This window comes from Spermophilus citellus (assembly GCF_964194105.1).
Source record: "Spermophilus citellus genome assembly, chromosome: 7".
Classification (NCBI taxonomy): domain Eukaryota; kingdom Metazoa; phylum Chordata; class Mammalia; order Rodentia; family Sciuridae; genus Spermophilus; species Spermophilus citellus.
In genome coordinates, this window is record NC_138188.1 from 59,872,170 (window position 1) to 59,887,309 (window position 15,140).

General features: G+C 33.1%; 1 pseudogene across 1 annotated transcript; it reads right to left on the reverse strand.

The window, feature by feature from the left end:
* Window positions 1-6,934: 6,934 nt before the first annotated feature.
* Window positions 6,935-9,030, reverse strand: LOC308653644 (mitogen-activated protein kinase 6-like; annotated as a pseudogene). Its single transcript has one exon. The product of its transcript is annotated as a mitogen-activated protein kinase 6-like (transcript).
* Between the last annotated feature and the right edge of the window lie 6,110 nt (window positions 9,031-15,140).

Here is a 15,140-nt window from a genome sequence, read left to right on the forward strand (position 1 = left end):
TTAATTACAATTATCTTATATTAGACAAAGGTGCCAAAAACATATATCAGAGAAAAGATAGCATCTTCAACAAATGGTGCTGGGGAAACTGAAAATCCATATGCAAGATTGTCCTACCCCTCACCATGCATAAAACTCAACTCAAAGTGGATCAAGGACCTAGGAATAAAACCAGAGATCCTGCATCTAATAGGAGGAAAAGTAGATCCAAATCTCCATCATGTCGGATTAGGCCCCTGTTCCTTAATGAGACTCCTATAGTGCAAGAATTAAAATCAAGAATTAATAAATGGGATGGATTCAAACTCAAAAGCTTCTTCTCAGCAAAAGAAACAATCTGTGAGGTGAATAGAGAGCCTACAGCCTGGGAGCAAATTTTTACCCCTCACACATCAGATAGAGCACTAATCTCTAGGTATATAAAGAACTCAAAATGCTAAAATTAAAAAAAATAGCCCAGTCAATAAATGGGCCAAGGAACTGAACAGACACTTCTCAGAAAGTGATATACAATCAATCAACAAATATATGAAAAAATGTTCAACATCTCTAGCAATTAGAGAAATGCAAATCAAAACTAAGATTTCATCTCACTCCAGTCAGAATGGCAACTATTAAGAATACAAACAACAGTAAGTGTTGGCAAGGATGTGTGGAGGAAGGAACACTCATACATTGCTGGTGGGACTGCAAATTTGTGCAGCCAATATGGAGACTCTTTGGCAAACTGGGAATGGAAACATCTTTTGACCCAGCTATCCCACTCCTTTGTCTATACCCAAAGATCTTTAAAAAACAGCATAATACAGGGACACAGCCATATCAGTGTTTATTGGAGCACAATTCACAATAGCTAAACTGTGGAACCAACCTAAATACCCTTCAGTAAATGAATGGATAAAGAAAATGTGGTATATATACACAATGGAATATTACTCAGTAATAAAAGAGAATAAAATCATGGCATTTGCAGGTAAATGAATGGAGCTGTAGAATATAATGCTAAGTAAAGTTAGATAATCAAAAAACAAAAACAAAAAACCAAATGCTCAATGTTTTCTTTGATATAAAGAGGCTGATTCATAGTGGGGTTGAGAGGAGGAGCATGGGAAGGTTTGACAAATTCTAGATAGGGGAAAAGGGAAGGGGAGGGTGAGGGCCTAAAAAAAAGATGGTGGAATGATATAGACATCACTACCCTAAGTACATGTATGAAGAGGACATGAATAGTATGAATATACTTTGTATACAAGCAAAGATATGAAAAATTATGCTCTATATATGTAATAAGAATTGTAATGCATTCTGCTGTCATATATAACAAAGTAGAATAAAAAATTTTAAAAATGTTATATGTATATCTATACCCCATTTAAAAAATAAAAATTTAACTTACTTTCACAATTTCTATCCAGTTCATTCTTCTGTTTTCAGAATTATTTGCTATTTTGATATGTTGTGTTTTTTTCACTTCATATTCCACATTGTAATACATCTGAACTTTATTGTACATTTTAGAAACTGGGTATATGAAATCACATATTCTTTCTCATTTTCTTCCCTTCTTTATGTTTTTATCAATTGTGTCCTTTTTTCATTTTCAAGGCATCAAGTATTTGCATTAAATTGTTTCATATTAATAATGTCTTATTTAAGTGTTTATACAAGTTTGGATCCAAATAATTTCCTTCCTACTATATGTAAAGTCCATTATGAGATACCATGCTGATCTCCTTTTTCACCTTCTTGTAATGCAGCAGGAAGATTATCCTTGATTATCAGATTTCTTTTGAAATTACCTTCATAGAATAAACCTGCCTTACTCTTTCATGGAAGTCTCAGACCTGTGACTAAAAGAAATGATTTGGTAAGATGCTTTATTGCCATATCTCAATCATGGTATACTCTTTGGTGCAGAGTTCAAGCTCCCCATCTGTCTCCCATGAATGTAAACAAGTTGGCACACATATTAGCAGAAATGATAGTGGAATGCAATTGCTAAGCTGGTGTTTTGGCAATGGTCACTTCTCTCCCCGGCAGAAGGACTGGGTAACTAACAATAGGCCACAGAGGTTGTATAACAAAAAAAGGCAATTGTTAAAATTTTACTAGTAATGCACTGAGATGGGGTGTTTAGAGGTGAAAAATATACTACTTGTTTTATTAGAATTTTGAGAATTATGAGATGGGGGAAAATGTAACTAAAAGGGCAGTAGAACTCTGTGATTGTTGTTAAGATCACTTGATGTTATATAAAGAACAATGAAAGAGAAGGACAGCAAATTTTTCATTGAAAGTGAACTGTGAAAGCTGAAGGGCTTCATTCACCTTGTATTAAAAGGTTTTTGTCTCCTGCAAGTATCAAGGACAGAAAGGAGAGGATTGGAATAGAAATTTATTGAGAGTAGCTAAGCTCCAGAAAAGATTAAAAGTCCAACCAAAGCAGATCTGCTATAGCTGAATTTGGACCCTCATCAGGAACAGGATCCTGAATCATGACATAAGAACATTTTGGCTGATTATTTCTAGCCTAATGGTAAATTGAGAGACAGGAAAGTTAAGCAGTCAAATTCACACAAATATGTAGGGCAGGTACTAAGAACTGAACCCTTGTTATTTAGCTTAAACATATGAGTTCATAACTACCTCTCCACAAGTATGTTTTGCTTTATTTTACAAAAATCAATTTTTAATTAAATTTAAGCATTCTCAAGTGTTACTTTTTACCAAACATTGTCCCTACTCTTTGGTTTCTTGTATTTTTTCTGGGAACTTCCCAAATGCTAAGTGATAATTTTATATTTTCCAAAATTATTGTTATTGTGATTTCAAATCTGAATAAACTTTAGTGACTTCTGCTGTCTTCCAAGGGCCTTAAAGATAATGATACTGATCTTGCATATCAGGAAGAGGTCCTTTTCCCCTGGTGTTGGAGATTAAACACCCAAGAAATGCAGAGGCAAGCTTTGAAAGCAAGTTTTATTTAAGAAAAGGATAGAGACATTCTTCTTCCAAGAGAACAGGCCCCAGAGCTGGGTGTCCATGGGAGGGACTTGCTCTTTTATAGAACCCAGACACCCTTGGTTTAACTATTGTCTTTTCTTTCATTCCCTTATATGTGACAGAGACACAGAGGTTAATTGTTAGCATCCTAAAGTACTGGGAGCAATATCACAGAGGTTAACAATGCCTTGTTCTCTCTGCTTGATAACCAGAGCTTATCTTCTCTCGAATCCCCTCATTCATTATGTACACTGACTTGCTGACCTTCACTCCTGCTTAGGCCAGGTGGGGCTGCAAGCAGATTGTTTTTGACAAAGAAAGCACGTGGGGGTTCAGCACAGTGGGCCCATTTTATAGAATCATTTTCTTAGTCTCATATTCCCACCATTCTCATCCATCTGTCCCCTTACAATAAGAGCTAATTACTGTTATACGTGAATTCTGTGGTACATAACCCAAAGAATATTGATTTTGAACATTGCCAAAGGTTTAGCTTGTGTTTATAATATGTTTTCTAGGCTCTATATGTTTATTTTTGCAAAAGAAACCTCACCCTTCACAAAAATATACAAATAATTAAAATAGTTGTCATCTCATAAAAAAGATTATAAATTTTGGATAAATTCGTGTGCCTGTATTGCTATTTCTCTCAGGAGATGAGATATTCTTCCTGGTGAATAGCTGTACCTCACACAGTTGGGTGACATGTTTTCATACCTCTCAGGGAGGTTCTGAGGCCACATTGCTGTTTTTGTATGTGCTGATTTCCAATGGCTTTTCTTCATATACTACCTTTGTGATGTGCTCTGATTTCCTGTCTCAGGATTATTTTTATTTATCTCTCTTGTTTCCTTAGTTCTGGAGAATGCCAATTCGACAGCATGTTGTCCTTTGTACTTCTTACATAATTAGCTAACTTTCCCATATGTGCCTGTCTTAGTGATTTCTCAAGGAAAATGGAGTTTACTTGAATTTCTTCAGCTCTTATTCTCTACTCTGATTGCTTTATGATTGCTAAAATAAAATTCATCTATTTTTTTAATTTTTTCTTTTCTTAGGTAACATACAGCCTATTTATTATTTTTCCCTGATTAATGGTTAAAAGAAACTGTTGATTATTATTTTTTATTTCTACTCCACATCATTTCATTCAAACCTGTTCTATGCTTGAAATGAGAATGAGGGAAAAAATGACATTTTTCTAACACTATTACTGCCTAGCTTCTTATTAGTTCTGACCAATCAGAGCCTCTGTTAGATTGAATCAAAGTAGGAGGCCAGCAGGTAATTGCTTCTATTTTTATCTGTGCTAGACATCTCTTTATAGCCCAGGACAGGTTAGGCTCAGTCTATAGGCACCCCCAGAATCACCGTGCCATTCCCTTTAGGCATCAGAAAAGAGATACTTCATAGCATCATCATAGGTAGTGGCCTCCCAACTAAGCAACAGTACTCAGCACTATTGCTTTTATTATTCCTTAAATCCTAGGATTTGTAGCTGCATCCTCAGTTACTATCTAGTTTACCTCTTCTTCCACCTAAAACAGTTATTTCAAAAACCTGCATAAATGATTCTTTGTATTATATCTACTTTGTTTAATAAATAGATAAAATACAAATAAATAAATAAATTCAGCAAAGTAAATATTAAATTCACTTTTATTTTTCTAGTTCTTGCTCTCATTTTTATTGGTTTTATTTTAAAATGTTATTTTGAAATTATTTTTCTTATTTTCATTTATGCCAATGAATATTTATTAATTCATTTTCTAACTGGAATGAGAAACATTGACAGTTTACATGAAGTGACCCAATCAGAATAAAAGGTACAACAGTTGCAAAAATAGCTACCATATTAAAAAAAAAAAAAAAAAATATATATATATATATATATATATATATATATATATATATATACTGTATGCCATTTTCAACCCCTTTAAAAAATACTATTTCCACATATATGAGTTTGTCATAATGAACACAACTACTATGTATAGCTATGAAGCTCTAATAAAAATAAATAAATAAAAATATTTTGTCAATTAAGTCTTATAATAATCTTGTGAAATTATCATTTTTCAATACCCCTTTAAGGGCAAAGGAGGACCTGTAGCTTATAGGTAAAGTGAAACAAGTTCACACAGGTAAGAACTGGTAGCTTTTAAGCAGTGGCAGGTTTACTCTAAAGCCTATATTTTTACCACTAAGAAGAAATATTTGCATAGATTTTCAGTTTTCAACCGATAAATAGCATGCTTTCAGTGTGATTTAAGTATACTCTTATTTCATACAATTGCCTTTTAAATAGCATTTTGAATGATAGAATTTTCTTTTTTATATCTAATTTCATTTTACTTACACTTGTCTTGGGATGGGGAATAGATAATTTGGTAAAAACATACAGTAAAAACAAGCAAACAAAAAAAGACTTATCATGTACAACTTTTTACTTTTTCGGGGGGATGGGTACCAGGGATTGAACTCAGGGGCACTCAACCACTGAGCCACATTTCCAACCTATTTTGTATTTTATTTTGAGACAGGGTCTCACTGAGTAGCTTAGGACTTCTGTAAGTTGCTAAGGCTGGTTTTGAACTCAAAATCCTCCTGCCTTAGCCTCCAAAACTGCTGGTATTACATGCTTATGCCATCATGCCTGGCTCATGTACAACTTTTAAACTACAATAATAATGTACCTTAATTACTTCCATGCCTACAAGTACAATATTGTTAAAAAATAAAAACAATTAAAACTTTTAGGACCATCTTATAATAAATTAATTCCTAATTTTTCCTATACACAGTGAGTACTTTACTTAAAATGAATACTTAAGTAAATTAAATATGTGGACAGCCTTAGGATATGCTAATCTTATATATTCAGCTAAGTAGGCAACAAGCCATAGGGCCAAAAAAAAGTGTGGTTATAAATAAAAATTTAAAACTAAATGAATTTTATAATTAAATACAGAAAATTTACTGATTTGCTAAACTAAATAAGATGTGATGTATTAACACTTCACTATAAAGGATGAATACCAGATCATTTATAAACAATGTGCCTTAATAGTTTACTACAATAAATGTTGGCTAAATAGAAGTGCATATTGTGAAGCCCTATGGGTGGTATATGTTTTGCCATATATTTTTGTTACCTTGAGGTAGATAACATGTGTACCAAATCCAGCATTCATTTTCAGTTGCTGCTGTGTTTTAAGAAATTTGTACAGTATGAAAAACTGGAAAATACTAATGAATAAAAAATATTTTAGGAAAAAATAAATATATTCATGCAATTATGTACATTCTCTCTGTGTAAATTTCAAGGTGAAATTTTTGTTTGCTGTAAAACAGATCATTGTCCTATGAGAGAATGATTTTTACTTTTCTTAGCACATTTATTTTTCTCCTCGAGCATTGCATTATTTTGCTCTATTCTGTGTGTGTGTGTGTGTGTGTGTGTGTGTGTATGTGTGTGTGCAAAATGCATGGCAATTAAAATGAAAACTACTTCATGTAAATAAAATTCTGGATTTTAAAACCAAGAACTAATAAAAATCCTTACAAAATCAGACCGTCTGATTCAAGTAGAAAATGACTTAAACACTAGTAATAATAATAATTAAAAAAAGACAAACACACTTCTTGAAGAATACAAAGAGAAATGTTTGCTGAATGTTTAGTTCAGATGTTTCAGAATGCTGCTCTATTTTTTTTTTTTTTTGGTGGGAGTGTAATGGGGATTGAACTCAGGGGCACTCAACCACTGTGCCACATCCCCAGCCCTATTTTGTACTTTATTTAGAGACAGGGACTCACTGAGTTGCTTAGTGCCTTGCTTTTGCTGAAGCTGGCTTTGAACTTGTGATCCTCCTTCCTTAGCCTCCCAAGCCACTGGGATTACAGGCATGCACCACTGCACCCAGCTTCAGTATGTTTTATGAGGAACTCAAGGGGGAAGGTTTCACAGGAAAAGGTGTTAATATGCCCTGGATTGATTTAAGTGGTGACCCCACTGAACTATGAAATGGTAGGAGGTCTATGGATTCAAAGTGCTTGTTAATGAGGAACTCCCCATTGTTGTTGAGAAATCCTTCCTCATTTCCTCTCTCCCCAAGCTTCCCATCCTCTACTAGCTCAGTTTCTAGCATCTCAGTATCTTCTTTCCTGCTACAGAACTTGTCCAAGTAACTGGTATAAGTGTTTACTTTCTCAGCCTGTTCATCCTTCCTGACCTCACAATGAAACTGATTGACGAGAAAACATTGCTCCCTGCCACTCACAAACTGGCTATCCCAAGAAGATTGATACAAAGCTTCTAACTGAACCAAATTTGTCATTCCTGTTTTCTGTTTTTCTCAGCTTACTGAATTTGATATCAAACTTTACAACTCTAGTTGGGACACTGAGCTATTCAAGTCATTTCATTTATCAGTAGTCTCATGCTGTGAACTAAGTTGAATAGTTCCTGCAAGAAAGAAATCTAAATCAATTCCCTGATTCTTGTTCAGCCAGTTGCTGTGATGTTTCCTGCAGTGCTATCTGGGCTTCAACCAATCCATTCCTTTCACATTTTGACTTGCCTTTCTTATCAGATTTTTCTTTGCTTTGTTCTTTCCAGTTGGGAAGATCTATAGTAAGTTTGGGTTCATAATATTGAATAACTTCACTCTCCAAACTAAATTACTAAATATGATGATGACCTTATTTTGTAGTTACAAGCATGGTTGCACTCTAGACCACAATATTTGTTTTCACAGTGATCTACGTACTGCCAACAAGGCTCAGTAGGGTAATTGGTATCAAAAGAAGAATCCTCCAGATATTTTTCTTGATTTCCATCCCAATATTTTTGAGATCTACTTGTACTTCTTCTTCATCAGTGACATCAGACAGAGCTCTTGTGTCAAGCTAAAAACTTCATTACCATCAAAGTTGTTATGTATAGGACAATCAGACTCTTAAAACTCACAATCATGGTACATTTCCCATGTACCATGTGAGTTTCTTCTATAAGCAAACTATCATCAACTTCCTCTTCAACATGAAAAGGATGGCTTGAAATTGGTTCATCCATTGGAAAAGAATGTATATTCATGTAAGGATGAGAGAATGCTTCTTCTGCTGTCAACCAACTCAAATATTTGTCAAAATTTGTCCCAGGAAATCCACTGCTTCTCAACTAATTCCTGGAGGAGCTGAGTGAAGGGTCATGTAATTTCTAATGTAAACTGGAATTACAATGAGAAGCTCTTGATGATCTTACTAATGTACCACAGGAATAGATTCTAAAATCTGTTGCATATGTTCAAGTTCACCTGCACCTACAAAGAGGGTTTTACCATTCAGCATTTCGGCAAAGATGCAGCCTGCAGCCCACATGTCAGTGGCTTTGGTATAGTTATTAGGAGAAAGTAAAAGACTGGAGATTTGTACCATTTAGTAACCAAACCTAAGAAAGACGACTCTCATGGGAATAATGAGGATCCTTGATCCATGCAAAACCGAAGTCACCTATCTTCAGCACCAAGTCTTCAGTATTAATGAAAAGATGAGCTGATTTGAGATCTCTGTGCAGTACTTTGCAGAGTAAATACACTTGAGCCAATGTAACAACTGATACACAAAAAGCCTGGCATGCTCTATCAGTCAAGGGCCCTGGACCAGCACATTAGCCAAGTCTGTCTGCATGCACTCCTGAACAATGTGAACACTGTTCAGTTTAGTAAAAGAGCCCACAGTGGGTTAACTGGTTGCCACTGGGGACAAGAATTTCAAACACTTTAACAATATGTATCATGGCCAAGTCTTCTCATAATTTTGATTTCACAGAAAGCATGTTTGACACCCTGGGGAACAACAGTAAGGACAATATTCTTGATGGCTACACTTTTGTCACAGTCATTATCTACAGCAGAAAAAGCCCAAGCCATCGCCTCCACAACCCTATCGTTTTAAGTTCATATACCCAGAGCCCAGATCAAAACCATGAATGTTCATAAGATTTTCAAATTTCTCTGCCATTTTGAAATCCTTACTATTGTCTATTCCTTTCAAACTGTTGAAAATGTGTAAACAAGGAAGGAAACTAGCATCAAAAGGAAAAATCTTTTAAAAGGGAGAAGAAAAACAATTATGCTTCTACAGCAAGATGTTTTCTCGATGTTCATTGCATATTTCAACCAGGCCTGTTGAGTTCCCCTCAGATTTAAAGCTTAAAAAGCTCTGCTTATATTGAGATTTAAAAAGATTGCAGTATTCATAGTTCAAGAAACGGGGAGCAACTCTGTAGACATTTAAAGAAAACATTCAAGAAACTCGAAGGGAATGAAATGCAATATACTATGCACTCAAATATACTGGGCTAAATGATTTAACAAAGATGTGAATGGATATGCACACAACGGGCTTCTATGAACATTCTCCTCATAGTGTAGACACTTTCCGTGTTGAACTGGTCCTGAGCAGCGTTATTCTAAGGTGCTGGTAAACACTATTTCCATTTTGCTTCTTTTCTTCCTTTGTTGCTATATATTTCAACAAGAGGCCATGGTGATTGTTGATTACAGATGCCTTTTATTAGTGATCAGGTGGCTCCAGCTGACCACATTCACAATCAAAGCTACATTCCATCTTATTTTGATAGAATGGGACTTCTCTGATATATGGAGGGAGTGCAGGACCCACAGACAGTCCCCAATGTCAGCTCAGGTATCTGGCTGTGCCAGCTGGAGTCACCATTATGTAAAAGAAATGTTAGTATTTTCTATTGAAAGCCTGGGATATCTAGAACCAATTTCTGGAGATATATTTACACTACTAAATTAGAATAATAATTAAAAAAAACTTAAATGTGAAAATAATATCAATATTAGGTTGTTGTCATTGCTCAAAAAGGAACTTTTTATCTCCAAATTTTCAAATCATTTCTGCAGGATATTACTTAATTTAGGAGATATTTAAAAATGTTTAAGTACTTATCAATGTGATAGATACTTTTTATTGTAGTGTAACCAAGGGAGACATTTCAAGTGACAGAGTAGTTAAATTAATGGAGAATGGTTTAAACATAGAAAAAAACAATTTATTTTATTTATAAGCATAGTAGATTGAGCCACAAATAGAATTTTTATAAATGTTTAACATTTATGAAAAAAGAAGTAAATTAATAGAATTTGAAGCCTCCCTTAGTTGTTCCTCTGTTTGCATCAGTTAACTGCATTTCTTTCAGAAACAATACTTGAATTCTCTGAATGAAACTTTGGTTATTCTAAGTATTCTTCAAAGATGAATAAGACATGGTAAATGACTTCAAGATTCTCAGTTGTCAGAAAGATAGCACATAAACAAATAATGTAATAATAAAACAAATGGGTTATTGATATATGAGCTAGCTATTAATTAAGCTATAATGGAAATCTAGGAGAAGATAATTCTGAGTAGATGAACATGTATATATATATATATATATATATATATATACATATTTAATAAAAATGTAATATTTGTGTATATCTTTTAATGATTCATTAATGTTTAGCTCTTAAAAATATTTTATTTTAAGTAAAATTAGAATTTTTTTTTCCTGAGTTTACCATACCAAAGGGAATTCAGGCTGACCTAATTTTAGAGCCAGGAGCTCAGAATTATTTCTCAAAAAGGTGCACATTTTCCTAGTTGTAATCAAGAAAAGGTGAACCGTTGTTGTACTTGTTCTGCAAAACTGAATGTATATTTAAATAGTCAGAACTATAGAAAATAAAAGATAGTGTTACAAATCTTCCTGGAAATGAATAATTGCAATTTGTTTTGAAGTATTTTCAAAAGAATATTTAAGTGTATTAAAAGAAGTTCTTTACAATGATCAGTCAGCAGAGAATGAAATCACTAAAATACCAGGGACAGCTTTTGACATAACAATATACTAATAATTTATAATTATATTTGATGTTTGAAATTATGTAATAAAAACCTTGTTTATCCATATAGGATCAAAAACATAAAGTATCAAATTTTACATGATGTTTAAAAGCCACAAAATACAACATTGATTTGCGATGCTCACAACTTTGATGCTGTCAATTCAAAGAACTAAACCAGATTTTCTGGAAGACTCTGTGGGAAGCTGAACATGAATTGTATCCCAAGTTATACCTCCTTCTCCCTGTGAGGGCCACAGTTCTTCATGGAAGGCTGCTGTTGTGAATACAATTTTGTGGAATTTTACTGCTCTGTATAGCAATCCAGCAGAGTAGGAGTTGATGGATTCTGAGTAGAAGTCTTACAGATAATTGCTTGCTAACACCCACTGGTTAATACATTGCTGTCAATTGTTGGTATTTTTTTTTAAATCTCCTGTTCCAATTCATGTTTAAGACTTGTATATTTCTTAAGTACTGACCTGTATACAAACAGTGCTTTCATTGTTTTCCCTAAAACCAGGTTAGTTTTCAGGGTAGCCTTAACATATTAGGTTTATTTACTAAATTAAAATTCTGCCTCATTCTTAGCACTTATATATAGCATTCAAAGTGTCTCTAATTTTAATGTATGATAAAAGAATATGTCTTACTGCGGCTTTCATTACTAGTTGCCCTTCACTCTGAAAGTCACAATTGGGTGAACATTTTCTACATGTAGTCTACCTCATACTTCGTGATCTCTCCTCTTTTCTTTATTTCATTCTTTCTTCTTCTTTTATTTAATAGTGTAAATTCAACACATTCATTTCTATTCCATTCTTTGGCAATAAACACTTCCTTGCTTTTACAGAAAGTATCAGAAAATAAAGGTAAAGGTAGTAAATACTTTAGATTTTCCAGACTAAACCAAAAGATCTCTTCTCTCTCCTAACTTTCAACTTTGCCTTTGGTTGAATGATCATGCTTCAATCAAAGCTTATTTACAAGAACAGACAGCAAGTTGTAACTTCCTGACACCTACTCTATACCATAGGCTTTTATTTTCTAAGGAGAAAAATTATCATATTTTCAGAACACTTGATTGTCTTAGGGAAAACACTTCTAGAGAACTAATCCAAATTTTTGTATCTAAGAAACAAACTCTCTGTTAAGAACTAGAACTAGAACATTTGAATTTTCCTTTAAAACAAACAAAATAAAATAACACTGATACAAAAAATGCAACTACATTGAAAGTATCAAAGTAGTCATGTTCAACTTTATCAAAGTGTACAAATGACTTAAAATATCATGCAATGTAGAAAAAGTATATTTAGCATCTAAGTTTTCAATTATAAATAGTCTAAACTTGGGCTGGGGATGTGGCTCAAGTGGTAGCGTGCTCGCCTGGAATGTGCAGGATGCTGGGTTCGATCCTCAGCACCACATAAAAATAAAATAAAGATGTTGTGTCCACCAAAAACTAAAAAAATAAATATTCTCTCTCTCTCTCTCTCTCTCTCTCTCTCTCTCTCTCTCTCTCTCTCTCTCTCTCAAAATAAATAAATAAATAAATAAATAAATAAATAGTCTAACCTCTATCATGTTGCTCTGGTAATACCAGTTCTCTATCTAAAGCATAATTCTTTTTTGAAAAAATGACTCAAGTATAAAAGAAATCTTGTACCCTACTACTCCCTGATTCTCTGTATTTCTTTTCTCTCTAGTAGCTATATTGTTGGCTTTGAATTTTTGCCCCTTATTGTATTGAATTTTATGCAGCAATGAAATTTTCTAATACCCTAAGGGCTTTTGAGTTATTTTGTAGATCAAGAGTGATTATCTGTGAATCTTACAAGCAAAGTTATCACTCCACAAGGAAAATAATAAAACAAAACAAAGATAAAGTAAAAATATGTATGTAATAAATTGGATTTATGCTGACAATTTGTAGAGGATATCTACCTTCCCTGTACTTGTCATATGGTATAGTCAAATACTATAGATGCTACCAAATTAAACAAAAACAAAAACAAAAAAAAACCCCAGGAAAATCATAGATTATTTTATGGATAACAGCTTTATTGACTGTTACTTATAATAAATTGAATAAAAGTACCTTTAAAGTCAATATATTTCTCTCCAATTCTGTATTCCCAGTGCGTTCTACATAGTAGCCTTCAAAAAGTATTAGTTGAAGTAGCAAATTAACAACTTTAAGGATTAAATTCCTATTAAATATCCATCTCCTTTAATGTACAATATAATTTGAACACTATTAGTGGTTTCTCCATCACACTTAAAAACATACTGCAGAAAGGAAACTATGATGCAACCCTGCCCTTCTCTTAATTACCTGTGCACTTATTAATAGATAAGATATTCTTTTGAGGAACTAAGTGCAGTATCCACAATGTCCACTAATAAACTGCACACACACACACACAGTCTAGGAGTTAGGAGACTTTTTTACGTTTTTCATATGTTGTATCTAATTTATCATGTATCATTATATGTAAAATATGCAATACCTTTTAAAATTTGAAATCCCAAATTGAGACACATTTTAGTCCAGAGAGAGAATGTAGAGCACTATTAACAAGTCCTGGGAAGTTTCAAATTATGGAGTGTTCCAGAGTAATTTAGGATTAAAGGGAGCTGTAAATTGGAGAGACATACCAAAGTATTTTTGTTACATAGATTTCTTGCGGTTTGATAAATAGTTTAACCCAATGTCATTAATGTTAATTGTAATTAGAGAAACCTTGTAGAATTTTAAGTAAACCTCCGTGTGTATTATATAAAGTCAGGAAATCACTAATTTAGATCTATTTTTAACTTGTTTGAGTTTCAATGTTCTGGATGTGTTCTTAAGAAAAGATTTTGATATTTTGAAGGCTAAAGCTTTGTAGAAGAATTTTAGTATTCTAACAAGACATTTGTCTTTGTTTAAGGTCATCCTTACAACTTTGAAGAGAGAACATGCTGACAATTTATGAAGCAAATGTCGTCTAACTACCCACAGAATAGGGCAAACTTACATTACCTGTCAAAGCTACACTGAGAAATTGCAGAGAAAGACAACTGTACAGAGAATGTATCTATACTCTTGTCATTTTCTCCTCTATGCCAAATAGGCCACTAGAGAATTCAAAACGATCTCAGATTACCTCTCTGAATAGAAAATTAACAATGAAGACTCTAACAAAGATGTGTGGGTCACCATCTCAATTTATTTGGAAAAAAAGACGTATTATCAGAAGGCATATCAATTTCAGTCATTAATCAAATAATACAATTGGAAAGAAATGAACCAAGTACATATGAATTTCAACATGTGGACGAATATTACAAATGCTTAGGAATATTCTGGGACTGCTGTAAATCATCAATAAATACACTTGATTGGATCAAATAGCTGAAGCTCTTTGAGAATAGGATAGGCTGTCCTGTGCCTTAGCTAAGTTTCTTCTTGTTAGAAGTGAAATTCTATCACTGGAGGTGCTAAATGGAAATTACTTGTGATAGAATTAATATAGGAAGCACTGTATAAAGAATTCCTTTATTGAGTTTGAATTTCACATAGATTGCTTGCTCTGTCTTCTTTTACTCTATGAATTATAATTTTGATGAGTGCTCAATAATCATTACTATTAGAATTCAGTCAGTTGAAATAATATGCTTTAAATATATATATATAGAGAGAGAGAGAGATGAATATAGAGAATGAATATGTATTCATGTATATAATATGTATCTATATATGAATCTATCTTATTTGTGATGAGAACAATCTATACACTGTTAGGTACAACTTTCATGTGTTCAAAGATGATAAAGACTAGATGATTCATTTCACTTGTAGATAATCATAAATTGATAATATATGAATAAAAATATTTTAATTATGCAAGTCTTTAGAAAGCATCTATCATAACTGTAACTTTATGAGAAGGGAATTATATACAGAACGTATATATCACATTTAAAACTTTCAGCTATGTAAGAAGTATGCCATGTTTATGACTTTTAGCTATGTAAAAAATTTACAACTCTATTAAGACTTCTGCTACAGTGTTCTTTCCATTTTAGTAGTATTTTTCTAATGCATTGAGTGTATTTTCATTACTTATACTCGCCTGTTTTTCAAAATTCAAATGTGTAAATCTTTATTGGAAGCATTGTTTCATTTAAAATGCTATATGCTATCTTAGTGAGATCTTATTTTTTATG